Source organism: Phalacrocorax aristotelis, chromosome 4 (genome assembly GCF_949628215.1).
Source record: "Phalacrocorax aristotelis chromosome 4, bGulAri2.1, whole genome shotgun sequence".
Taxonomy (NCBI): Eukaryota; Metazoa; Chordata; class Aves; order Suliformes; family Phalacrocoracidae; genus Phalacrocorax; species Phalacrocorax aristotelis.
Genome location: NC_134279.1, coordinates 58,826,311 through 58,853,443, shown reverse-complemented (window position 1 = coordinate 58,853,443; position 27,133 = coordinate 58,826,311). Strand labels below are relative to the sequence as shown.

Sequence of the window (27,133 nt, the reverse complement as noted above, 5' to 3'; positions counted from 1 at the left end):
GGGCTATTTTGGCAGATTGTTTGCCCTAGAAATCAAAGAGTGAGCAGAAAAATCGATTTAGTAGGTCTACATGCTAAGTACTGTAGGGAAAAAAAGCAGGGATATTTTGCTTAGAGATAGACCTAAAATAACATATAGAAGAAAGATTTGAAAGTAAACAACTGGTACTTGATTTTTCTCTGAACCAGATGTACCAGGATCGGTCTGGAAATTGTCCCTAAAATCAGGGTGAACTTCAATGAACATTTAGTGCTTTTTCACATGGAAACACTGTTCCTCCGGCCACAATCGGGGTTATAGCAAGTACTCGTGGTGTCAATGCAACACAGAAGCTCAAAGAGAAGTGTTGGAGAGGTAGATCAAGAGCAAAGAAGGCTTTGAGGGTATTCGTAGCCTGGGAGCAGTGGAAGAACCAAATAATGAAACAAAGAATAAGGGCAGTGCTGAAGGAGATAAACAAGAGGAAGGGAAATGTGCTTGATGAATATCAGGTTGATAACAAGGGATTTTGTTAAAAGTGTTCAGCCAGAGTAGGCCACACCAGGAGGGAGGGGAAGCAGAGGGAAGCCTAATGAATGAGCTAAAGTCTGAGGATGAAAATGCAAGTCACTGAGAGTGAGAGTGGGAGAAGAGGGGAGCCAGAAGGCAAGGCATGGGGTGTGCTAAGGCTGGGTGGTGTCAGGCATGGTGTACATCACAGGAATGTGCAGTAGGAATAAAAGTCAGAGGGAGGATATGATATGAACTGACAAAGGAGGGAGAAGAGGGCAGCTAGCAGGCATGGAACCATCGGTTTTCATTCAGCTTCCCTCCCATGTAAAGGCTATCACAGGAATTTACCCTCTGTGTTTCAAGTATTTGTGGCTGAATTTGTGATATTTCTTCACAGACAACTTTGGTAAACTCTCCCTACCACTACTCTCTGTGCTGCCATTGTTGAGGGCCTTTACAACATCAAGTAGAGCAGTAAAAGCCATCTAACTGCTGTGCATGCAGGGTGGAGGCACCAAGCACTGTTGTTATTGAGTGGACAAAACACAGACAGTGTGGGAGCTGCTGAAAATTAGTCATATTTTAGTAGTGTAGCTATGCTACTTTTCCTGATATTAAATGCCCTCTGACATGCCAAATTTACCACAGACTATAAACAAAAGTTTGTAGCCAATTCCTGAACTGACACAGAAAAGAAGAATTTAAAAACGCAAGTTCATAAATTTTGTCATTATAATTGTGTAAATTACATTCCTGATCTCATCAGATGCCCCTTCTCCCAGTTACAGGCCCCCAGCTTCCACATCTCCTGCTGCAGAGCCCCATGACTCTCCCAGGCTCTAGTTCTCTGTGGTCAGCCAGGATGACCTCATGGTCCTGACTCATCTTCAGTTCTTCTGCCTCCAGGAGCCTCTGCGGTGTCCATCACCAAACAGCCTTGCTAAAGCAGAGCCTGATCTACTCGGAACAAAGGCAAGGCAGAGAAAATGGATGCACAACAAAAGAGCTATCTATTCGAGTTTGTCTGCATGCCTCTCACTAAGGCTGACTGTGATGGCTGCTTCTCTGGCCTCCAGAGCCTCTTCCCCATATCACCATGTGTCCAGTGGCAGCTCCTGACAGCTGAGTGCTCCCTCTTGGGAGCAACTTCTTAACTGCTTGCTGGTCTCTGGACTTTCAAGCCTCTACATCAGCAAAGTAGAGCCTGAAGCTTTTCACTGAACAGAATATAGGATGCTCAAAGTGATCAGCTTTTCAGTGCCTGCCGGGATATTGTTGTCTATAAAGTCACTGTACAGACTGACATGTTTTCTTCTTCCCACAGTCCCACTTAATTAGACCAATGCTGGCTAGCCAGGAATCATTCTCCTACCCCTCTAGAAATCAAACAGATTGGCTTAATTTCCAAGGGTACATTTACATTGCAGAGAATATGATGCAGAGATCCCCAAGCTAGCACTGGGCTGATTTGGCAAGTCCACACCACACAGCAATGTACTGTGCAGATATGCCAAGAGGGACGGAGAGGCAGAATAATCATGTTCAGCTGGCACAGCACTCAGGGCTGTATTGCTTTTGGTTCAGTGCAGGCTTGCATGGAGCCTCTGCACTTAGTTTCCCACCTTTTCAAGCTATAGGAGTAAATTGTACTGCACCAGCTTAGATGTCTTTGTGCACACCCTAAGTTGTTGATCAGATTCTTAGATTATTGCATGGCAACTTCACTCTATCACAACCTCTCTCTTTTAATCAGTGAGAAAGAGTCCTTTAGTATGACCCATTTTACTTTCATTTTGTTATGCTTCTGGTGTGAGACACTTACAATCTCTTAACCTCTACTTTCATGCACTGATTTTTTAAGCCTATCCTGGAGAAAGTCGAATAACACAAGTCCTAGGATGTCTGCACTTATCCCTATCCCTTCCTTCCCTCCAATATATCCCAAAGCCTTTGTGAGAAATACTTACAAAAAGAAAAAAAAAAAAGATATTTTACTCAGATAAAATAATGATCTGGTCCTAGATATGATATGATTAACAGTTTTGGCATCAACCTAGATTAGTTATCCTAAATTCAAGAAACCATTCCTTCTAGCAGGTCCTAGCAGAGCAAGGAACAGGCAGCATGAGAAAATTTGCCATCTTGCAAAGTTTTTGTAGCACTGACTCTGTGTTCTTGAAAAGCAGCCAGCACTCCATCCCATCCACTTGTAAATGTTCCGCAGTTATTCTCTTAATAACTCAAGGTTGATGGATGAGTGTAAGGTTGGGCAGCTTTGTTTGATAGCCTAGGGGGGAGAGAGGGAGGGAAAGAAACAAGTATCAGCAAATATATTGTGCAACAGACAAATAAAAAGAATTACACAATACACTCTATATTTTAAATTAGCCTTCTGGAATGTTGTCATTGCCACCAATTGATGTTGCTTAGAAGAATTCACCAGCTAATGCTGGCACAATCCTACCAATAATTTCATTTGAAGAGAAACAAATGGGTCCAAATCATTGCCCCCTGCTAGTGCTTAAAAGAGTGTCAACAATGCAGAGCAGTAATTTCAACAAGTTGAATTTTTTAAAGAAAGATATTCCCTTCACTTCAGTCTCCTTTTCCCTTCTGAGCTTGAGCAGCAACTCAGAAGAATGGGAGATCTCAAGCATGAGGTGGAGGGAAGACTTGAGATTTTTACGCACCTCAGAGCCACTTTGCTAGTCATTTTCGTAGTTGTTTCATTCAGTGATTTTTCAAACCCCTAGAAGACACAGAACAAAAAGTTTTGTGCGCAAAATTTTCACAATGGGATAATTAGAAAAGCAGTCACTTCTGTCAGTAGACAAATTTGGTAGAAATGGGGACTACCCCTCCACTTGGTAAATACTGCTATTGTCAAGATTGCCAAAGTTAATTTTAAATCTATTATGAATTCTTCTACTAAATATCAATGGATTACCTTCTGCTTGAAGAAGAAGACATAAAATTCCTTTCTTTTCCTTCATCTCTTGCCACTTCTCATCCACACTTCTTTCCATTCCCTCTCCTTGCAGGATCAACATCTTCCTCATTCTGTGATCACTAAAGCAAAACATAAAATAATGAAAATATCTCTAGTATGAACTTAGGGTTTTTTTTAAATGAAGCATGAATTTTGCAATTAAGAATGTGTGGAAGAATTATGGGAACCATAACGATTTCAGATCTATTACATATATGCAAACCAGCAGAAGTTAAGGACAAAGAATATGGTCGTGCATAGTATAGCACAGATCACTGGGCTCATCAAGCAAACCTCCAGTGAGAAGGTGAGCACCTACAAGTCCTTTTGATGTTTGGGCTGGGCTCAGAGTTTCACATAATTAATACACTTTTTTCAAAACCAGCAAGCATTGTATTCGTGCCTCGATGAAGAAAAGGCACAATAGCATATGCAATGGGTACTCAAACATACACTTATGAAAATCAACATCAAAATGCCTGTTGACCTCAGCTGTAATCAGCACTCTGTATGTATGAGAACAGACGTCTGAAGCTAATTGCAGTAAAATAGAAGATTCTGATAAACAGAGGAAAATATTTTTGAAGAGTTTGTAGCCACTGTGCAGCCAACAATACAATCCCACTATTGGCTAAGCCAATATGTAATTGGGTATTAGCTCTGAACTCCTGACACACAGTAATAGCACAGAGCAACTTCTGCAGGGAGCACTTGCCAGGCTCCCTCCCTGCTAAGACTCTACCTGACACCCTCCATGACTGGGGCCTGCTGGGGAGGTAAAGGTGGTCTTCCTCACCCTGCATGTCATGATACCAAGCTCCAGATATTACAGAAGACTGCAGCTGAACATGAGCTGCTATGAATTAATTTAACCTGTCTCCTGCTCTCTACCCTAGCCATTAATGGCATTTCCAGCATAGTTCAGGCTCTTAATCTTTGAGACCCTTCATGGTCATTACAAAAGGCCACAGAGAGTTGCAGAGCGAAAACTGCCATCAGCCTCAGCGCTCTCAGCCACAATCCCCTGAGGTACAGAAGTCCCTGTGGTAAGAAAAAAATCTTTTTGGCAGAAGTTAGAACTTTCTTCTAGAGCTCTGAATCTGCAGAATGAACTTTCCAAGGAGTTAAAGGCCACCACAAACCACAGAACTTCCTGCTCCAACTGTATTTGGCCATGTCTTTCTAACAATAATAAAAAGAAATGTGTCGACTGGTATCCCACCAAAAGATGGCTGCAGAAGGCCCACCCCCAAGGGGTGGCTGGCAGAGCACATCATGGCATGCATGTCCATCACTACTGTGAAGTACAGATACCATACCCATGACGGTGGAGGCTATGTAAGAACAGAATATACTGCCCTTATCAACTATGGGAAGATCAGGGTGCATGTGCAAACAGCAAATACTCTGAACAGGCCAATAAGTATGTAAATATCCTTTAAATCGATTAAGCTTTGAAAGACAAAAATGCAGTGCTGCCCCTGCCAGAGGCTTCCAGCTAGCATGCTATTTCTGCTGTTTGCCATCTCCAGCTATCCATCAGAGAAATCAATTTTGTCTGAGGAAGGACTGAAAAAGTTATCTCCACATTTGTCCTTCTTGAACCACAGTTTTTATGCTGTAATACTGTCGGATCAAAACAACTTATGCTTTAGTGCATTGATCACACCAAAATGGCAACTGGTTTTACTCTTATTTTTCCCATTTATGCAGCTCAGGAGTAGAGGGCAAGACTTACAACTACTTTTTGGGGTATGGAAGCAGAAAGGATTAGATAAAATGTCAGAGTACTTAAGTGAGTGCCCTAATATGTATCCAGCTGCCTTCTGCTAAATACCCAATTAAAGCCTCTGTGAAGTTGAGTCTAGAAGGCAGGGGTTCCTCAGTCCTATACCATGTTTAATTCATCTTTCATTACCATAACACTGAATATTATAGCACCAAGTAATCCAGTAATTACAGTTTTCCTTTTCAAGTCTACTGGAGTTCATTGATGCAGTTGGCATTAAAACAATCCTGGGATTTCTCAGAAGCAAACCAACTTGCCTTTATGTCTTTATTTGCAAATGTATTTACTCATACAAACAAGTTAAAGCTAATTTCTGAAAAACATAATGTGAATTCTATTTTGTATGATCCTGAAAGAGCTTTGACTACCTCGGCATTAAACACACAGAATCCTGCTTGGGAGATATTAATATCATCTCTTTCTTTCTAATGAAGCCTGTTTGACTTGACAAAACATGTATTGTCAAATACATGACAGGTACAGATGATTCGGGAGATAACATGGTACAAACAGGCATAAGGTCTGAAACTCAGGTAACTACCAGAAATTCCCATACAACTTTTATTTTTATGCTATATTCCTTGTGAATTTGTTCTTTCAATATATGAGTAATTACAGAAGTAGTTTAATGACAAAATCATTAGAATAACCTGACATTTATAAATTCTCAATGGTTTTTCTGCTTGTACATCATATCCTTCCCCCCAGATTTCTTTGACAATTGTAGCTAGTCTGGAATGAACATGGTTTTATGAATGAGTATATGGTGACTGCTGTTGATCTTGTCAGAGACTTTTAATGTTATCAAAATACAAGTAATAATAATTAATATCTACATGACAGATATGGCCTATTCAGTGAAGAACTAAAATCAAAATTATAGCTCTGTGGGGTTTGCCAAAACTGAAGGAAAAGCTAGAAATACACTATTCTGTAATCAGGTCAACTTACCTCATAGCACTTGTTGTACAAGCCTGAATCACATTATGTTCCCTTGGCATTTCTGTGGTTGCCAACTTTTTATATGCAAACCTTGTAAAGAGCCTTGCAAACAATTAGGATTAATTCATAGCTCCCAGTAAGATTGGCTATACCCCACAGGTGCAGGTCCGCGTTGTGGCAAGCCCCTCCATGTTGGTCCTGCAGGGACACCTGGCTGCATCCTGATGGCACGCTAGGGCAAGCCCCAGGGGTCACCATCTCCCTCGTCACCCCATTTACTGGTGGAAACCCACAAGACAGTCAGAAAGGGAGATGCAGCAGGTCACTACAGAGCACAGCCAGTCTGTAGCGAACTACACATGGCTACACAGAGGTTAATCCCACAGGAGCAGGATTAACCAAATCAGCAGTTCTCAAGACAATGCTGTGCTTTGGGTTGAGGAAGGAAAGTGCTGGTGACAGAGATACAATGGAGGCATCCATCATAGTCCAAACAAAAGAGAACTACATGCTTATTTTGCCTTTTTTTTTTTTTTTTTTTTTTTTTTTAAATACATCAGTATGTATATGGAAAGGCTGGATTGTTTGGAAATGGTCGAATTTCTCTGAAGGGATGGAGATCCTGGAAGTTTTTGTTCCTTCAGCTGATGCTGATACACAACTTTGGATGCTTAGTACCTTTGAAAATCAGTCACACACATAAGATAGGTATGTGAGGGCCTAATTTTCAATTATGTTTTTTAAAAGGATCTGGGTTGTAGCCTTGAGAAATAGAATAAGTCTAAGAAGTTTTCATTGTCTTTCAACTCTGTATAATAGCCTGACACAGGGTATTTTCTGTAGGTGCTCATATTCACTTTGCAGCCAATCTGAAATCAGTGTGTTCAGATGCATAAAACACTCAAGGATGTTGCTGTCCTCTTTGAATGGGTTTAGTGAGTTATGCCCAGGCCCATGGGTGTATTTAGGTGCCTGATGACCAATGTAATTAGTAGGAGCCAAGTGTTCAAATATCTTCACACACTCAGGACCTGCACCCATCCCTGGGCAGAATGGTGAACAAGAGATAACTCAGCTTTCTACATCTATCAAGGGCAATGCCAAAACCAGTGACTTCTGTGAACAGCAAGGCTGGCACCCTGCTCAGCACTGCTGTAAGGTGCAGGGTAGATACTGCTAGGACAAAAGGGCACCCAACACCAGCTGGGATTCCATCCTCCTATGGACAAATGAAAACCTGCACCAGCATGTTCCCAGAGGAGCCCCACCACACCCAAACATGCAGTAGCGGCTGCACACACCGCCCAGGTGTAACACAGAGCCCATCTTTCTCCATTGCCGCATGGTACCAGGCCCTGCTTCAGCTTGACGCTGCCCACGTGCTTGTATGGGCCTGTACTTCACCAATGCTGAGAGACAAACATGTGCATGTTCCTGACGCTTCACCTGTGAGCAGTCAGGTCTCCAGGCAGCACTTCTGCCACCTCCTGGGGCTACAGAAGGGCAGTCACCAGCCAAGAGGGGCAACCCTCGGGTGTTGCCTGTGATACAATCAACAGAGCTGCCCTCTAGCAGTACTTGGATCAGGCTGGGTGCATTTCTCATTTGGGGCCCAGTTCTTCCACTGCCGAATTAACAAGAGTTTGTGATGGGGCATGTTCAGGCTTCCAATGCATTAGTAATAACGCTAATGATATTATATGTTTTGCCTGCATTACAGTACAGTGCTTAGAAAATAAACATCTTGGCTTTGCCTCAGTGTTTATCTTCAATAAATACCTCAGCTTTGCCTCAACAATTATCTCTCCACAGCAGACCATTATCCAGTAGCAACATACCATTCCATTAACAGTACCATTTAAAATACATCCTTTTTGTGCTGCAGAGACAGGAGTTGTATGTGGGAAATGTCTGGGGTCTCATGTATTTTTGGAATTAAAACAGAAATTAAACCATTCAGGCTATTTTTTCTCCTCTCGGGTTTTGTTTTTTCTATTTCTTATTTTGCACAATACAGGCTCTCTCCGGCTCGTGAGATTGCAATTGGAGAAATCTGGAAGGCTCCCAGAGAAAGCACATTTTAGGGCAAACCTGTGCCAGGGGCTACTGCAGGTGATAATAACTGATAGAGGTTCAACATATCACCTAAATCTGCTTCAAACTGGCGATAGGGCTTTAGGAACAGGTAGGCATTGGACTTCTTTATATCTTCTAAGGAAGAGGTGTGAGAAGTTCCTGGTGATAATTGTTAAATGTTAACATTGTGTTGACATTTAAATCTGATTGCACACAAATCAGCAAGAAACCTAGAGGTTAGCAGGGTGTTTAAAGAAAAAATTATCTTAGTAATTTTGGAGTTGGTGTAGGAACACTGTGGGAGGAGCCACTGCTGTGACTACAGCGCTCTGTGCAAACAGCCCAGGCAGCAGCATCTGGGAGGTAACCGCACTCTATTATGCATCAGGCTTTTTGTCCTCTGCCTTCTGTACTGAGCCAAATATGCAGTTAGCACTTAGCAAATATGCAGTAAGGCAAATTAAATGGGAGAGTATCTGTTCTCATGTGCACCAGTACAAGTCCAGAGGAACTCTGTTGAGGTTGCAGAAGTAAATAATATCAGCACCTGGCTCATTGCATTTATGACCAGTTAAACTTTGGCAGAAATCTCAGCTAGTAGGACCTCTCTGAGCAAAAATGTTGCAGTGATGGAAAGCGGCTGAAGAGGAACGGACAGTGGCAGAACTGGGCAAATAGAGCCCAAGTGAGGATGGAAACAATACATGGGGTCTGCAGTTAAAATCGCCATGGTTAAATCCAGTAAAGGATATGGGTGTTGGGGGGGGGTTGGGGGGGGAAGGGGGTGTTTAAGCTGTTTGAGACACTTGCGGCCAAGCCTGCCATTTTCCAAACTCATGTGGTACCTCACTATTGAACCTCAGCCTTCCTGGTCTTCTGTGCAGCCCAGAGTCACCACCATCTCATACATGCTGAACTCTTAGCACCCACCTACTTCATGCCCACGGCTGTGTGGCATCCCGGACTCAGCAACCCAGCATTAAGATCTCCTGAAGGGCTCAGTCTAGTGGGTGCACTCTGGACACACCTCAGCACTGAGTTTCATGCAGATCACCACAGACAGGGCCCTGTACCTTGTGGAGGAGCCCAATATCTTCCAAAATAACCAGTCACCCACTTTTATCAGCTTTGGGACCCAATACTGGTGGCACAACACACAGGAGCAGGCAGCATCCCCTGAAGCAAATAGCTGTCTCTACCCTCATCCATCATCAGCCACTAAACAAGGTTTCTGCACTGCTGTGGTGAGGGGCTGGGGAGATGGGGGTGGAGGCTGCTCTGTAATCTGGGTTATGGCGCGATGAGGAGGTTTCATGTGGTAATTTAGAAAGGCTCCCTACAGGAACAGCTCTAGTAATACTCCCTATCTCCTCCAGGAACAGTGGGACAGATTACAATGTTACCTGGGCTGACATCATCCTCAGGTGTGGCTGAGCAGGCCTGGCAAATTTGGTACATGCTTGTTAACCAGCAGAGATGAGCTGGAGGTCCTCCTCCACAGCCTTGTTTTCTCCACTAGGCAGCGAAAATAAAAGTGAGCCTAAAAAATGAGATTCAGTCTTGTGGTTCAGGAGCTCAGGTGGGACAGAGGATCTTTTGTTCCTACTCCTCTTGCGTATTTTATCTGATGTGAAATGCATGGATAGCCCTGTGAGCAGGGACAGACCCAAAGTCACATGAAATGATGGAGTGGTCATTAATGAAGAAATGAGATCCCTGATAAGGAGCAATGTGACATACTTGGCAAACTGCACAGAAGCAACCAATTTTTGATACGAACTTCAGCACAGCCAAAAGTCATCATTTGTCAGAGGACAAATCTTGCAGGGCATCCTTACAGTTTAATGGAGCCCTTAGAAGCAGTCACTCTGCAGAGGGATCAAGGCAGGTAACCCAACAGGAGAAAATGTTTGTTCCAACAAAAGAGCTAGAGGAATCCTTGTGCATATGAACCTGGGAACTCTGGATGCTATGGACAAAGTCTATAGCTGGTCTCTGGTTAAAAGTGTCCCGGCGTCATGTGTACAATTCAAGAAGAATGATAATATATTAAGGGGCTTCAGAAAGGAGTCGACTGGATGACTGAGGAATGGAAAACGTCTCACAGCAAGAGTTTCCAGAAGCTGAAGCTCTTCACTAGAGCAAAGGGAAGGGTTCATACAGGTGTAGTTTAGGAGTACCTGTATTTGGAGCAAAAGTTTGGAAGTGGGCTCTCACACACATCTGTCTAAACAATATGCCTTAGAAACAAGGCATGTGGTGTCAGCAGTGAGGATAAATTAACTGCTGGAACAATTTACAGAGAGCAGAGGATAGATCCTTTGTCACTAGGCATGGTTTAATTAAACTTGGCTGTTTTACTCAAAGAAAAGCAATAGTTCAAACAGGAATGAATGCAGGGAAGCACTTTAGTCCATGTTATACAGAAAGACATGTGAGATGGTTCGTTCTGGATATCGGTCAATGAAAAGCGGCTCATCCTGTGCTCTGCTTCCCCTTCACCCTCCATCCCTCAGCACCATGTCTGTGAGGGAAGTGAAACATCTCCAGCGTTGCCTTCCTCCACCCTGGGATGAAGAACCCAGGAACTGCAGGAAGGGGAGAGAGATGGGCGAGAATTCTTAAGTGAAAGAACTGAGCTTGGAAATTCAGGAATTAATAGCATTTTTTGCTCAAGCTGCATAGCTAATTGTTGAGCAAGAGAAGAGAGCAGATGTGGGCTGGTAGGATCTAGAATAAATTAAATAGAAATTAAAAATCTGATGGCCAGCTGGAAAATTCCTACTCTTGGGAGGCCAGAGAGAGCTCTTACAGAAGAGGGTATCACTCTGTCCGTGTAAAAGAACTGGCAACAGTCACTGTCTGCTTTTCTCTTTTACACACAAGAAAAGAAAAAAAAAAAAAAAAAAAGGGACATAGCCTTTTTTGAAATACCTCATGATATTAAGGTCATTCCCATGATTAGGGGAGTGCTGAGTTTTCTTCACACCTGGGGTTAAATGTCCTGTGCAAGATCCAAACCATAGGAGGCAGACAGTGGCCCCCTCAGACTACCCTTGTGAGTGCATTGCTTCATGCCTTTGTGAATGCATCTGCTGAGGATGCTGCAGTGACCTCTCTTGGCAAGCTTCACATGTGTCAAAATGCAGGCACATTTTTTTTCTCAAGGTACTCTTTGTGTGGTATCTGCCAGGAGATGCAAAAGCAAAATCATCTCAAAAAAAAGTGCTAACTGCCTGGAAGTTAGTCAGAATATTACCTATTCCTTACAAATTTAAAAAAAAATGCTCTGCCCATCTTTATAGTGTTAACACAGTGCTAGTGTAACAGTTCAGCCAACAAAATTTGTCGAAGAGACAGTCCAGATTAAACAATAAATATTTTATCACTGAGCACTCAAATCTGTTCTTTTAAAGGATAGTGCTTCGTTAGAATAATCTTCAGTGCATTAGCCTCCCTTGACAATGATCTTACGAATCCCATCACAAAATTAAGATACAATCCTACGATGCTCACCCAAGCTGTGAAAGCTCATGCCTGCATTTACTTACTTCTCTGACCTCTCTGTTGTTCATCCCGGGCAGCAGATGTATTTCAGCCATCTGAATTTGCACTCCAGGCTTTATTGCAGTATTCCTCTCACCATCCCCTCCCTGACCCAAAGGAAGTACTATCTTTAGGACACCCTGCAAGTCACCGGTAGTGTTGCAACATGCCGCTCTGCCTTTATGTGGCTGGACAGGTAGATAAGGAACCTAGCCCATTCTCCCATCTGGATAAAGAGAAGCTTTCCAATGGGAAGGATGAGGAAGCACTGGAACAGGTTGCCTGGGGCACTGGTGGAGTCTCCATCCGGTCTTTAAGAACTGGTTAGACAAGCACCTGTCAGGAGTGATATAGGCACAGCTCGCTTTGCCTTCCAACTCTATTTTTCTGGATCTAGGGTGAAACTCTGCTCCTGAAAAACTGTATTCATATTTGCCTGTTCCCTGCATCCTGGGTAACTGAGGAGACACAGTTTGGCAACTGGCATTGAGGTAAGTGGATTGCAAGTCATGTTAATCACCTTAGAAGACTATTTGGCCCTTATCTACTATTGTTCAGCTTCTAGAGTCATTGGTTTTGACTGACATTTGAATCTTCAAATCCCAAAATGAGCAACAGCTTCCAGACTTTTATTACTTGCATTATTTTTAGCCTATTACACAGTCCTCATGACTGATCTGCCTGGAGTGGCTTTGCTGTGAGCCCCAAGGGAGGGGAGAGGAAGGGGTTCATGGAGACAAATTTCCATAGGTGATAAGCTTGCATCTGTTTTGAACTGTAAAATGGCAGCTCATTGCGAAATCCTCTCAGAGCATACCTTTTAAACACCAAACAAGCAGAGCACCAACAGCACATAAAGAAATAATTGAAAGGCTCTGGAGGAAAGCCAAGAGGACGTGGCTAATGTTTCACCTAATCTCACCCCCTTGCTCGCTCGCTCTCCCCCAGCAGTCCTGCCTGCGTGATGTGAACCTCAGAGCTCCAGTAGGCAGCTGCTCTTTGACTGCCTGCACTGTCTGCCCTGCTGGCAGCAGGACAAGGAAAACAAAGAAGCTAAAAACATAAAGCAGTGAGAGATTAGGAATGGCGCAGATGGGAGGATAGCGCACTCTCCCTTCACGGTTGGGCTGGGGTTAAAGTCCCTCCCGAGGTCCTGCCTGAGCGGGGCTTGGAAGGCCCAGCCTGGAGCTCTCCTGGCAGACATCTGCCCATAGAGCTGCCTGCACAACCACAGGGTTGGCTTGGCTGTGTCTACTTCTCCCTTCAGGAGGGGGTCAGCACCAAGGAGACCTGAAATGGTCATTCTTTAAGATCAGGCAGGCATTAACACAGGAGGCAGTGTGGGAAAACCTTGCCTGGCTGTACCTTTCCTTTGAATAAACCCACTTTGATTCCCCAGCTTCCAGTCACTTGTCCTTTACATGCATACAGACATTTACCTCCTCTTTCATGCCTCCAAATACCTTTCCTTTGGCACAGAACAGCTTATTTTTCAATAATCTGTATTAAAAGTAATCATCTAGAGGCCCTTCCCAGCAGTCCTGCTCTGAAACTCCCTCTTTCTCCTAGTTACTTCCTATTGTGTGCTTTACTTTATAAAATTAGTACCACGAACAAACAATACCCAGGACACAAAAAACTGCAGAATGTCTGCTCTCATTTTGTTTCTATCGCTTGCTGGCAGGTAAAATTGAAAATGAAGCTGACAAGCCTGATGTGCCAAGAGAAGTGTTCTGTATGCAGGAATTTGGACTTCTTGGAGGTAAACAGTGTTAATTATTGATTGATCGTATCCACCTCTGTTCAAGTGATGTTTTTAGGACTGACCTTTTACCTGCCTGAAAATACAAACTGTGTTTAATGAGGCAGTACAGCCACAAAGCTTTTCAGTGGATTTAGAAAAAAAAAACTTTTCATGCTAGCATCAACCTAGGTGACAAAAGTATTCCAGATCCTAAATGAAAAAAAAAAAATCATAATTTTTTACTAGGTGCAGACCAAAAACTTGGAGTTTAAGTCATAAATCACCAGTGGTGTGGTTTTACAACATAAGCAGCAGCATAGAAGCAAAGCAATTGCCGAACAGCAGCAAAACAGAAGTGAAGATCAGAGACTGGTAAGGGACTGAAAGCAAATGTGATTCTTCTTGTGAAGAATGTATGAACCAACAGGGAAGAAAAGAGCTAAAAATGAATGCACAGTTTGGCCAAACCAGATACAGAATTAAAATCAACTGAGTTTCTGAAGGTTTGGTTTTGTTTGTTTATTTGCTTACTAGATTTATTTTTGATACGGCTGTTTTTCATTTTGGTTAGTTTCATTTTGAGGCCAAAGTGATGAAACACTACAAGAAAGGAAGTTCTTGTGGTTTTTCAGGGCCATCCAGAAGCAGAGTAATGGAAAACCAATAATAAGCAGGAAGGACTGGAAAGCGCGTGAGAGCTTTCCTACCCAAACTCTGCTGAGTTCTGCAGACTGACGGCATATCGTGACGTACAGACTCTTCTTGGGGTTGTGCAGCTGCAGAGACCTAGTGTAGGCACAGGAAGATGTCATGATAAACTCCTACAGATTACCAAAACTGGATTGCCTTTGTGGGCACAGTGATCCATCCCTTTCCAATCACCCCATTTGTGCTCCTTCCAACATCTCTAGTCTTTGTGTTCCATCTGCCATAGGACTCACATTGTGTTCAACCAGCAAGGGCTGGAGACATGTTTCTGTGCCCTCCTCCCTGCTTGAGCACCCATATCAGGTCAGGAGCTTCCTGGCCTTAACATAGGTCAGAGGTTGCATTAGCATTGTGCAAGCTTGGGCCAATCTCCCAAACACTGTAGAACTACCATTTTTTAAAATTCCTTTTCTCAGTAAAAACCTGTGAGTGCCAGAGAAAGTGCATGGCATTGCTCTAGATGGTGTCTTACTTAAGCTGTCTCTCTTTGCATAGTTAGCAGGTACTTCCTGTAGCAAAAGTCCTGAGGGAATTTTTCCAGAGTCCCGAGGGAATTGGCTGATGTAGTTGCTAAGCCGCTCTCCATGATATTTGAAAAGTCATGGCAGTCAGGTGAAGTCCCTAGTGACTGGAAAAAGGGAAACATTGTGGCCATCTTTAAAAAGGGTAGAAAGGGGGACTCAGGGAACTACTGTCCTGTCAGCCTCACCTCTGTGCCGGGGAAGATCATGGAGCAGAGTCTCCTAGAAGCTATGCTAAAGCACATGGAGGACAGAGAGGTGATGCGAGGCAGCCAACATGGCTTCACCAAGGGCAAGTCCTGCCTAACCAACCTAGTGGCCTTCTATGACAGAGGGGCTGCACCAGTGGACAAGGGAAGAGATATGGGTGTCATCTATCTGGACTTCTGTAAGGTCTTTGACAGTCCCCCACAGCATCCTTCTCTCTAAACTGGAGAGATATGGATTTGATGGGTGGACTGTTCAGTGAATAAGGAACTGGCTGGATGTTTGCATCCAGAGGGTAGTGGTCAATGGCTCAATATCCAGATGGAGACCAGTGATGGGTGGTGTCCCTCAGGGGTCCATACTGGGGCCGGTACTGTTTAATATCTTCATCAATGACATAGTGGGATCAAGTGTGGCCTCAGCAAGTTTGCAGATGACACCAAGCTTAGTGGTGCAGTAGACACACCAGAAGGACAGGATGACATCCAAAGAGACCTAGACAAGCTGGAGAGGCGGGCCTGTGAGAACCTTATGAGGTTCAACAAGGCAAAGTGCAAGGTCCTGCACCTGGGTCGGGGCAACCCCTGCTATCAATACAGGCTGGGGGATGAAGGGATTGAGAGCATCCCTGTGGAGAAGGACTTGGGGGTACTGGTGAATGAAAAGCTGGACATGAGCCAACAATGTGTGCTGTCAGCCCAGAAGGCCAACCGTATCCTGGTCTGCACCAAAAGAAATGTGGCCAGCAGGTAGAGGGAGGTGATTCTGGCCCTCTACTCTGCTCTGGTGAGACCCCACCTGGAGTACTGTGTTCAGCTCTGGAGCCCTCAACACAAGAAGGACATGGAACTGTTGGAATGGGTCCAGAAGAGGGCCACAAAAATTATCCGAGGACTGGAGCACCTCTCCTATGAGGGCAGGCTGAGAAAGTTGGGCTTGTTCAGCCTGGAGAAGAGAAGGCTGCTGGGAGACCTTATTGCAGCCTTCCAGTACTTAAAGGGGGACTATAGAAAAGATGGGGCAACCTCTTTAGCAAGGCCTGTTGTGACAGAACAAGGGGTAATGGTTTCAAACTAAAGGTAGGTAGATTTAGACTGGATATAAGGAAAAAAATTTTTTACTATGAGGGTGGTGAAACACTGCAACAGGTTGCCCAGAAAGGTGGTAGATGCCCCATCCCTGGAAACATTCAGAGTCAGGCTGGACAGGGCTCTGAGCAACCTGATCTAGTTGAAGATGTCCCTGCTCACTGCAGGGGGGTTGGACGAGATGACCTCTAGAGGTCCCTTCCAACCTAAACCAGACTATGATTCTATGATTCTATGAAACTATGCGTGTGTGAATCTACAGGTATATGATACGTTAAGTTCATTTTACAGGCTAGTCAACACAGACTTTTGAACAGTCAAAATTGTTCTCATCCAGCCACTCTGCACAAGCAAAAAAAAAACAGAATGAGCTCTGAGCACTGGACTGGCCATGCCGAATCAGGTCCACTGGGTGCCCTGGTCATTAGCATGAGAAAAGGTGAAAAATGTTCAGGAACTCACATCTGCCCTGCAGGCAGGTACAGAACAGGCAGGATACCACAGAAGGGCAATGGCTTGAGACTGGCTTATAGCCTGAGAATGAAGTTTCATATATTTGCCCATGTAATTTGTGGAAGTTTTTTGAGTAAAGAAAGTCACCTTACCTTCAAATCTTTGAGGGGGTGTTTGCCTTTTTGCTCTATCTCTGGGTTTAACCCTATAAATGTCAAAAAGGTTGGCTTCTGAAGTCATACAGAGTTGTTTTTAATGACTCTCCATCCTTCTTTTTTTCCCAGCAAGCAGCAGAGGACACGTGGGTACACGTCCACTACAGGAAGGTTGCGTGGGGTGAGGGCACCGGGTGAGTGCCGGCTGGAGTGGTTGCAGGGGCCAGAGGGATGCCACGGGGGACCCAGCAGATGCCTTGGGGACACTAGGGAGCTCTCTGTCCCACCACCTACACAGCGTTACTTAATACAGTGGTGACATGCTTGTCAGTCACACTGAAACTGCCTTTCCAGCTGGCATACACAAGAAAGCCTCTTTTTTATATCACGCTCATAGAAATAAAACAATACCACAGGATAAATCCTGCTTTCCCATATACCAAAATAAATCTGAGATGACACTCTTGGTTTCTGGAGGGGAGCTTACATTTCTGCATCTTCCCAATCCCAGAGGAAAAATATTTTCTCTTCTTTAAGTAGGGAGCAGAGAATCCCAGATGTGACTGGAGTTATGGGATTAATCAGCAGCTGATGTGCAATACTATGAGAGAAAAGTCTGGGGAGGGGATATAAAGTAAAAAATCATTTGGGGGGGGCAGTCAAATATTATATTTTATTTAATTTCATTAATAATTAGAAAAATTAATTTAACTAAGTCTGACCTTCAATAGCTCCCCTTAAAAAGGCCCAAAATATATAATTTTTAAAAATAAGAGTTATTTTAACCATTTAAAAAATATTTCTTAAGGCGGTTCACTGAATTCAGTACAACTTTCCCAGTATTTTCAGCCAAATCAGGATGGCATTTTAGTCTCACTACACAAACCATTAATCTGAAAAAAAAAAATTTCGTATTAGGCTCCAAAAGCAGAAGTGCTTTACTTCTGTGAGTAACCTCAGATTCTATATTCCTTTATTACTCTTACATTGAAGGACTGAAAGATTTAATTTTGTTCCCTTTTTGCAGAGCTTCTGTGTCCTAATTTACTTTCCACTTTACAAATTGAACTCTCAATCATCTAGGAGTGATTTCAGATTATTTCTCAAAGATGTAACAATGAAATCACTGACATTTTTTAATCAATGCAACTGAATATAGTTTGCCTTTTAATCAGTCGTTTGTTTCTTAGAGTGCTTGTTCAATTCAAATACTCAGCAAGAATTTTTAAAGGAAACAATTGTTTCTTAAAGATTCAACACCCTGTTCCACCCTGTTTCCACCCTGCTATGGGTGGAAAAAATCAAGAACATAATTTCTGAGACCACCCAAAAAGGCATGGAGAAAAAGAAGACTGGACTTGTGAACCTCCTTGTGATTTTTGTATTGTGAGTTTTATTTATAAAGCTGAAAATCCAGCCATCAGAGGAGTTTACTGTGCTCTCTTGGAAGAAAAAATGTATTACAGAGCAGTACATTTCCAGCTTTCTCAGTGAAGTTTAAGTCTATATTTGTTCCTATTCTATGGATTTAATCATCTGCCAAAAGCGTAAGGGAACACCTTCCCCCCACCAAACCATATTTTATGTATTTAGTCGATTTTCTAGCTTTCAGTACACACAGGGATTTGTTTCAACTATTTTTCATTCCACGTCAATGTGTTAAAAGTGTTCTGCACAGAACACAAATTAACAGCTGGTTAAAAGACATATATAAGTATTTTCAGTAGGTTTGTCATCTTTCCTATCATCTGATACCAAGTGACACTGGACATTTTACTCTCTTGAAGAATTTCCTTTCTTTATCAAGTCAAACTCCAGCCACGTTTTTCAGCAGAAAAGATAAATAGGAATTAAAGAGGGAGGGCTCTGTGCAAAGGAACCACTATTTATCAGTGTAAAACCTACAATAAATTAAAACAGTTTTCTCTGAGGCATTGCAGCTATCAGGGGAGCTTCCACACCATTTTGTCATTCTAAGATACGTTCATCATTAATCACTGCATGCACGTGGCTCTGCACTTGGTCAAATTAATGGTTCTGGACAGCTACATCCTCATGCACCCTTTGGTCCCTGAGCTTACAAGCCTTTCACAGGATGTTTAGACAGGAGGAAGGCGTGCAGGATGCCAGCGTGCTTATGAAAGCCTGGGGGTTACATGGTTGTGCTTTCCAAACGGGTGAATATTTCTCCTTATTATATCAACAGGTTTCCACCAAAGTTGTGACAGAAAAGGAGAAAGCCCAGAAAAAGAGGAGGAAACAAGAGAACGGGGTGTCTGCAAAGTAGTCCCAAGTAGTCAAAAACCCAAGATGAGAGCTGCGTCCCATTCTTCTCCAGGGAAAGGAGGCAGTAAGAACAGTGACCCTGCCCTTTCGGACACTGTTGTTTCTTTAACTTTACAGGTGCTGGAGAAAAAGTAGATGAATAGAAATACTTCCAGCCCCAGCTTCACTTCATTAAACCATGGGCTGTCAGATTGTTTGGATGGTGGAGATTTTAGGTGAGCAGAAAAGCAAGAGACACACCGAAGATAGATATGAACAGGACAAGACCTGCACATGTTGCACCAATTTTGCATTATATTATTTTACAATAAATCCACAGGAAACTCTTACAGACCTTGACCCACAAAGGTACACAGACCTGCTGTTTAGTTAGGTGGTGCCTCTTCACCGGTGCAGAAACTAAACACTGGATGGCTGGGCAGTCACCCCCAAAAAGGAGCTGCTTTGCCTTGCAATGTACAGACTGAAATTGAGCCCTATGTGTGCCTGCAGTTCTTCCTTACATCTACAGGTTACTCTGAGATACACTGCAAAATGCATTCAGATCCACAGTTGCTTCTTCTAAGGATAAGTACCCCAGAGCGCCATAAACTCTATGCATTTCTAAAGGTCTCTGTGGCCTGATCTGGATCATTTACCATATGAAAGATCAGCTGTACTACAACCCAAGGCCATTAATGGCATGCTATGCCACTCTACCTTTCCCATTGATTTTGTCCCACTTCGTATCTGCAGTTACAAAACTAATATGCCATGCATTTTATGTGTGCTGATGGCTGCAGTGCTGACATCTTGAGTGGGGACTGGGGTGCCAGGACAAACAGATGCATGAGAAGCAGGATAAGAAGCATCCTGGCCAAATGATACAGATGTCGGAAATGTAGCCAGTAGTTATGGGATGGGAATAAAATGTTAAGATTATGTTTAATTCTATCTGTACTCATAGCAGTGTGCAGGGATGATGGCTCCCTTATTCTAAGGTTTGGTATGGGTACGTATCACCTGCAGAAATGAGCTGTGGGGTGGGGCATGGGTTGGGCAGGAGGCAGAAGCATTGCCAGAGTTGTGATTCTGGTCCCTGCCGTCTGGGATGCCTTCACCTGCTCTTGGTGCTGAGTGCAAGAGCACACCCTCAGCCTTCCACTGGCATTGGTACCCCTCCACCAGCTGGGTCCAAAGATGTACCTCCCCAACCTTCAGGAACTTCAGTGAGACCAAACATCACCTTGAACAGTAAATTTTGCAAGTCCCAAAATCATGGGCATCTCACTACCAAAGCCATTCCCAGGAGCCCATCAGTTCACATAACTTTTAACATCCCTCTGTAGAAGTGAATCAAGCAAATAATTTTTTTCTTCTCTCATTTGTGACTTCTAAAAGATCATGTAAGTTTGAAAAAGCTATTTTAAAGTTCTGGTGATTCAAGAATACAGTCAACCATCAAAAGCCAGTCAGGATGCTTGTTATCACAAAATGCTTACATCTAATTAAAATATTTCAGCGTGAGTCTGATCACCTCAAGTATTTTGAATGGTTTAAATATTGTTAAAGGAAATTCTGAAATAAAATGCTGATGAACCAAAAGTACTGAAAAAATTCAAAGTGACAATTTAGTATTTAACAAACTCCTTTATTAAACGCTTCTATATTATATGAACAATTCTGCAAAATTTCCATGGATTCATGAACTGTCTCAGTGTTGTTACAGCAGCTTTCTCCCTTTAAACAGAGTTTGTTTCTTCGGTTTCATGAAGCCCTGCCTTATCTCATTCAGCCACATAGAGTTGAAACTACACAGAGTGAAATAGGGAAGTTTGAGAACATAACCATTGAAAGACTGAAAAAATAGTTTTGGATGACCTTGTGTTTTCTCTCTCTCCTTCCATTTTGCTCCATGGGAAAAGACTTTTGTGAGAGCCACCCTTAGATGTCCTGGTTCGGGGGAGTTCAGTGATCGTTTTTGTTTGCAGTTTGCTGAGCATTACAACGCCTGTCTTCTTATCCTAGCCTGCAATGAATTGAACAACTCAAAGTGATTCTCGTAACATTGAATTGGGGCTGAAATGATGTGATTCATAATAATGACCACCTTTTCTTAAACTGAATCTGTCTTTCACAGCCATAATGGAAATAGGCAGTATCTTGAAAGGATGAATCAATCCCCATGGACCTGATTCTGATTTCACAAATAACAATATAAATCAAAGGCAGGAAAAACATTGGAGAAATTAGTGTTAAACTACTGTAAGTAAGAGCACGACTAATTCCTACATTTTCAAATAAACAAATACGCACATTAAGAATCATATTCAGCTAGGAGCATTATACTGGAAGTAGTCATCTTACTTTAAACATAGTAAGATTTATCACAGAATAAGTACCAGAGGAGTACAGGAATATTAAAGTTGTTCTTGTACCTTCTGCAACCTTTCTTTCTAGCAGATGCTGTTTGGTACCTAATTGCCTTGACCATAAATGTAGAAGGAAGATAAAAGCAAACAGGGAAAAGTAATTAAATACATAGTAATGATTCAGGAGCTTGATAAAAATAAAGTTCAAATTTGCTAAAGCTGAACAGCAGGAAAAAAAGCTTATTAATGTGTCCACACAATGTCAAGATGGAAACAGCCATTCTGAGCTATGATGTTGCCTCCATAGAGAGTCCCTGGAGACTTTAATCTTCATCTGGAGGAAAAACCCCTGACCAAAGAAATTACAACTTGACGTGTACCATCCTAAATGCACCAGGTGCATGCTTTTGCAAAAAGCACGCAAAAATATTCTATTTGCTGGGCTTCATGCCTTCCTGTCTTCTAGGAACCAATCCCTCCACTGAATCCAGATGACTGTGAATTTTGTACACCATCAAGTAAATCTAATAGGAATCACCACACCACCACACTTGAAGAAGGTGTCATTTGAGTTAATGGGAGCACTAGCAGAAAGTAGAAGAAATCATCCCCACAACACAGTTCCAACTTCTTAGCTTTTCCAGCAATGTTTCCCCAGATCAATGTTATTAGCATATAATAATGAAGTAATTTTTTAAAACAGTTTTATATCATATGACCTTATTTTCAGAAATTGTTTAATATGTTAATATGTCCTTGCTTTGACTTGGTTTTGTTCAGGTTTTTTTGAAAGTGAGCATTTTGTGATGAAAGGAATATATCTGATCTTGATTTTCTGTTGTCCCACTGGGCTTGATTCCCTACCATGTTACTGGAGATTCATGCCACTGAGCAGTTTTCATTTAGAAGTGGTAGTTTTTGAGCATGCAGCCATGAAAAATGAGCCCAGGAAAGCATGGTTAATACATGAATAAATTGAGAAAATGATTTGAAAATGCTTTAGAAAATCTGATATACCAAGACCAACTACCACTTTCTCTCAGTTGCCTCAAGTTAGTACATCAGGAAAGTAGACACTAAGAATGAAGAATACTTACTTAAACCAGTGACCAGTGGTGTGTGTAGTTCTCACAGACCTGACACGTACAGGTGTATGTGGGTCAGGATGCCACTTGGTAAGAGTCAAGGAGGAAAAATTTTGGAAATGTTATAGCACATTATAATAGTATAGTGCCTCTGGAAGGTGTCAGAGTAGCTGCTTGTGGTATTTTCACAAATCTGCCTCACTCTCATATCCTTGCAGTTGCTTACATGCAAGTGTGAGTCAGCTGGATAGTAAGAGCACGCCTTCAAATTTCATATTAGAAGCACATTATTTATTCCTCATTTTTCACTATTTCATTTTTGGACTTGGAGGTTTTTGTGAATGTGATTCTCATCTGAAAATTTCATTCTCAGTAGAAAGCACAGCATCTTATCAAGGATCAAACGTCCCAACCCAATCCTTTATTGTTAGATAAAAAATACATGCTTCTAATAAACAAGAGGCACAAGTGACAGTGAATATGCCCTACTGTGAAGCTTGTTCTTATGTCTCTCTTTCTCTCTTCACATCATGAATAACAAATGGGAGGACTAGGTCAGAAAAGAAGGCTAACCTACCCAAAAATGCTAGTTTCCCAGAGGTAGTATTTCAACAAGCTCTACCCATGACAACACAGATATGGGGAAAAGCGAAAGATAAGGGTTTCCTCAAACATTATTTGGCTTTTAGGAGGGTGGAAAAGGAGATGAAACACATTTTACCAGCAGCAGGGAGGGAGAAGCACTAAGCAGCCAATTCATGGTAGCCAGCACTCGCAGGGAGGAATAGATTAGAGCCCCTTCCTGCCAGCCTGGGGCGGGAGCCATTTTATTTGAAAGGAGAGGATACGCTTGGCATAAAGTTTTGGCAGGTGGAGCTGGGCTGGTTTAGCCAGACACCGAGGCAACAATCACAGGATGAAGAAAAATAGCACAACTGGAAGTAAATGAATGTCTGTAATGCAGAACAGTCATAAGGGAAGAGCCAGGTTACTGGGAGGCCGGAGTGTGTGATCAAAGGAAATTAGGAAGGTATTGGAGATGGTGAGGGAGAAGGGCTGGCCTGGGAGGTATATCTTGGAAGCTGTAGTCTGGATTTTAAGTTTATTAGAAAAACACAGTGAATATGTGAAAAGATGGGAATGGGGATATGGAGAGAGTAATGCTACTCTGCCAATCATATTCCATTTCAAAGCCTGGTTAAATAGGCATTTACTTATACCAAATAGCAGTAGATGGCTGCAGCAGGCATTCTGATAACCCCCAACGCATTTTCTATCTATAGAAATGCACAATGAAGTCTATTTAATATGGCCTTCGTTTCAAATTGAGCAGAAGAATTTAATAGACTGCAGCCTTTTGTCTATGGACAAAGGCAGGGAACTATGTAAAGCTAAATAATATGAAATACTCAGGAGTCTGCTTCTGGCTGGTACTTAAGCCTCTGTTTTACAGTCCTGGAATTTGGGGGAAACGCTGTCCATAAAAAAAAAAAAAAAGAGCAGGAGGTGCTTTTCCCATATAGTCTATTACTTCCTGCAATTCACGAGAACTCTTTCCTTGTGCATAAAGGTCACCTTTCATTTATGTACCATATCTGTTTGGTTTGCTGAAAAAGAATGTCCTGAAAACATATTTAAAAAAAAAACATGGAAGGAAATGTAAAAAGTAGGGGTGAAAGAGTGTCTCTCATGGCAGGACTTCTGTAAATAATGACTATTAAAGGCAGTTGGCCATTGAAACTGCTCCATACAGAAATATCCTCACAGCACTACAGATCACACACTGAAAAAAAATGACATTTACTGACTACTGTTACCACACATAGACTTTAAAACCACAGGCCAAGACTGCTCAAAGCTTTTATGAATGGCCAAAAAAAAATATGTAAGGATGTGAAGAGAGATGTGAAATTTTGCAGAGTAATGCTATAACAGGGAGAGAACCAAAAAAGAAAACCATCAACCTAGAAAACAGGGGAGCAAAGAGGCTCATTTAGATGACTGGATGCATTCAGAAGCAAGTGTTATGTTTGTCCATGTACTCATCACTGCTCCGTGCAGGACTACTTCCATCTTAAACAGACCCAAGATGACAAATGTCCCCAGCAGGTCCCAGCAGGTTGCTGGGTGGGAGGGCAGTAGTGTCTCCATAACCCAAATGCAAGTGAACAGGGGGAGAGGGCATGAGATGGGATCAAAAAATGCTCATCTCATGCTCAGCACAGGGGATTTGGTGTGTCTGCCTGGAGTGCATAGTGGCAGGAAGCCTGCATCAGCCAGTGGTGGGATACCCACCTCGAGCAGCAGCAGCTGGCTGCAGAACCACAGCCTGCCTTTGAGGGACCGTGGGCAGCAGTGCTTTTCTTTTGACTGAAAATGAGTGATGATGTTGTCACTTTGATGGTGCCTCTTTAGGAAACTCCCCACACACCCTTGCTCAGTGAGAGAAAAAATGTGATTGTAAGCAATAGTTAGTGCAATTCATAAGGCCTTCCACAGCCAAGGGCAAAGAATTATGTTTGCAACCACTCCTTAGAAACCCTGAACAAAATATGGCTTAAAACTAAACCTACATTAGCTCAGTTCCATCAGTGTTGCCATATGCTCCCATGACTTGTGTACAAAAGTGTACTTCAAGTTGGTCAGCAGTGAGATGCTGCCACTGGAGCTGCAAAGCCCTGACCTTGGCTGCCTTCTCATGCACAACTCACCCCTGTGTATGCGGTATCTCCTTGCCTTGAGTAGTATACAACACTAAAATGTCCTTCATGGCCTTCCCAGCTTGCAACCCCCGCCCAGAAGACCCTGAATGCTCTGAAATAATTTACATAGAAGTGAACATCTTGGTGAGCATCAGGATTTGGAGCAGGGTGGAGTGACGCCGGTGAGCAACCTGGCAGAGCAGGGTGGACTGTGAAGGAGAGCAGACGCTGTGGTCAGTCAGGATTGTGCAGGGCACGGCCTGGCGCCTGGGGATGAAGGGAGGGAGAAAGCACAAGTGTGTGGTAGGCAAGCAGCTCTCCAGCACCTGCAACAGCAAAACCACTCAGGAGGCTGTGGAAGTACGCAACGAGGGTGCGCAAAGACAAGTTAGGAAAAAGTTTAAACCAGGGAGACCCTCAAAAATCAAGATGAATATCAAGCCTATGTTTCAGAAAGCACTGCAAACATGAGATTTATTCAGTTGCAATGGTAGGAAGGGGACTGCCGGGGCGCTACGTGGGAAAGCATTCAGCCCTTCCTCAGCCAAAGGTGCTAAGACCAGGCAGCTGAAAGGGATCTGCACAGCAGAAGGATATCAGGGTGTGTCAGTAATGCAAGCAGCGAAGGACAATGCAGAGCTGCAACTCCCTTCCGCCCCTGCCCCCTCTGCCAGACATCCGGATTCCAGGCACAAAAGGGCAAAGTCATTTTTTTTCCCCTTGAATCGTTTTTTTGGACTCTGGGAGGCTGCCCTTGAGACTGCCAAAGCCTTGCTGCTGCCCATACGAGCTGCTAGCGCTAGGTTCAATTAATCATCCTCTCGGTGGCAACTTTAGTAGCGCTGGGACCGACATTGTAGTAAAATATCTTGAGCCTGTTTCCTTTCTCTCTACCTGTTATTTCTGTTACACAGCTGATGGGATTTGACACTTGCAGGTAAAGTAGCCATGGCTCTGCTGTCAGGGGTGTCTATTTCTAATGTAATGATGCTTTACAGGCTTACAGATATCCTAGCTGCATTTTTTCCTACTCTTGCTTTTCCTTAATGCTTTTTTGACTAAAGTTTGGTTTCCAGATTTTTTTTTAAAAGTGGATTTTTTTTATTTAGTGACATTTAAACAAACAAAAAAATCCCTGACACTCACAGTTTACAGTTCAGGAGATTCTCAAGGCAAGAAAACACTCAGCGCTGCTCTATGGCACATTCATATGTCTGGGACTTCCACCTTCCTGGAGACTGGACCACTGCACGGTATGCAACATCTTTACCTGGAAAACACAAAATATTATTCATTAAAGTCTTGCAAAGAACATCAGGTCCTGACCTGGTAGTAGGAGAATAAAACCAGGCAGTAGCATCATGCAGATTTTTTTTGCATTGGGTTAACAAAAAATACGTATGCCTCTATATTTGCTGCATTTTTAAAATAATCATTCAGCATTGCTTTTATTTTTCATTTGATTTGAATGAGTTTTATTAGTTACTGTTGTGATGTGAATTTTTTATTGCTGATATTGCATATGTTATTATCTTCAGAGTGCAGAATTCCATACGAAAAAAACCCTTTGAAAGTGGGTTTTGGCTGGCTAAGTTCTGACAGGTACTTAGAGCTGGTAGACAGGTGCTTAGACTGCCATAGTCCAGTGTTTTCCTTGGGCTTTCTCTAAGGTCTACACACCCATGATCAGTCCACTTTCTCCTTGGCTGCACAGTCCTGGCTGGCAGCAGCTGCAGCCCAGCGTCCTCAGGAGGTGAGTGTATGCCTGTGTATGCTTTGGTGAAGGAGGCACCTTGCAGAGATCCCAAGGAGACCCCGTTCAGTCCCTTGCTGTGAGAAAAGGCAGGTTTCACCAGTTTTCCAACACAGTACAAATGGAAGCCAAAAAAAGTCACATTTTGGAGTAACCATGACTTCACAGTTAATAGTAACACAGAGCTCTAAGATAACCAGAGAAGGTATGGAAGGAAAGCTAGAGAATAATAATAATAATTAAAAA

At 42.8% G+C, this 27,133-nt stretch overlaps 3 long non-coding RNA genes across 7 annotated transcripts in view; 1 reads left to right on the top strand and 2 right to left on the bottom strand.

The window, feature by feature from the left end:
* Nucleotides 1-2,467: 2,467 nt before the first annotated feature.
* LOC142056589 (uncharacterized) lies at nucleotides 2,468-11,950 on the bottom strand. Its single transcript, XR_012660389.1, has 3 exons — nucleotides 11,840-11,950; nucleotides 3,440-3,561; nucleotides 2,468-2,779 (listed from the first exon to the last, which is right to left on the bottom strand). It is a non-coding gene; the product is annotated as an uncharacterized LOC142056589 (long non-coding RNA).
* A 64-nt stretch (nucleotides 11,951-12,014) lies between these two features.
* LOC142056587 (uncharacterized) lies at nucleotides 12,015-22,300 on the top strand. 3 transcript variants are annotated; one of them, XR_012660385.1, is made up of 4 exons: nucleotides 12,015-12,325; nucleotides 13,519-13,596; nucleotides 16,840-16,891; nucleotides 18,917-22,300. It is a non-coding gene; the product is annotated as an uncharacterized LOC142056587 (long non-coding RNA). The 3 variants fall into 3 exon arrangements; XR_012660384.1 differs by having other exon boundaries at nucleotides 16,840-16,904; XR_012660383.1 differs by lacking the exon at nucleotides 18,917-22,300 and having other exon boundaries at nucleotides 16,840-17,314.
* The window catches only part of LOC142056588 (uncharacterized), a 61,066-nt gene continuing 54,550 nt past the window's right edge, over nucleotides 20,618-27,133 (bottom strand). The window contains exons 4-6 of one of the 3 annotated variants that reach the window (XR_012660387.1): nucleotides 26,281-26,404; nucleotides 22,445-25,460; nucleotides 20,618-21,004 (exon numbers count right to left, since the gene is read on the bottom strand). This is a non-coding gene — a long non-coding RNA (uncharacterized LOC142056588). Of the gene's footprint in view, nucleotides 21,005-22,163; nucleotides 25,461-26,280; nucleotides 26,405-27,133 lie in introns of those variants that run through there. The other 2 variants (XR_012660386.1, XR_012660388.1) reach the window with 2 other exon arrangements.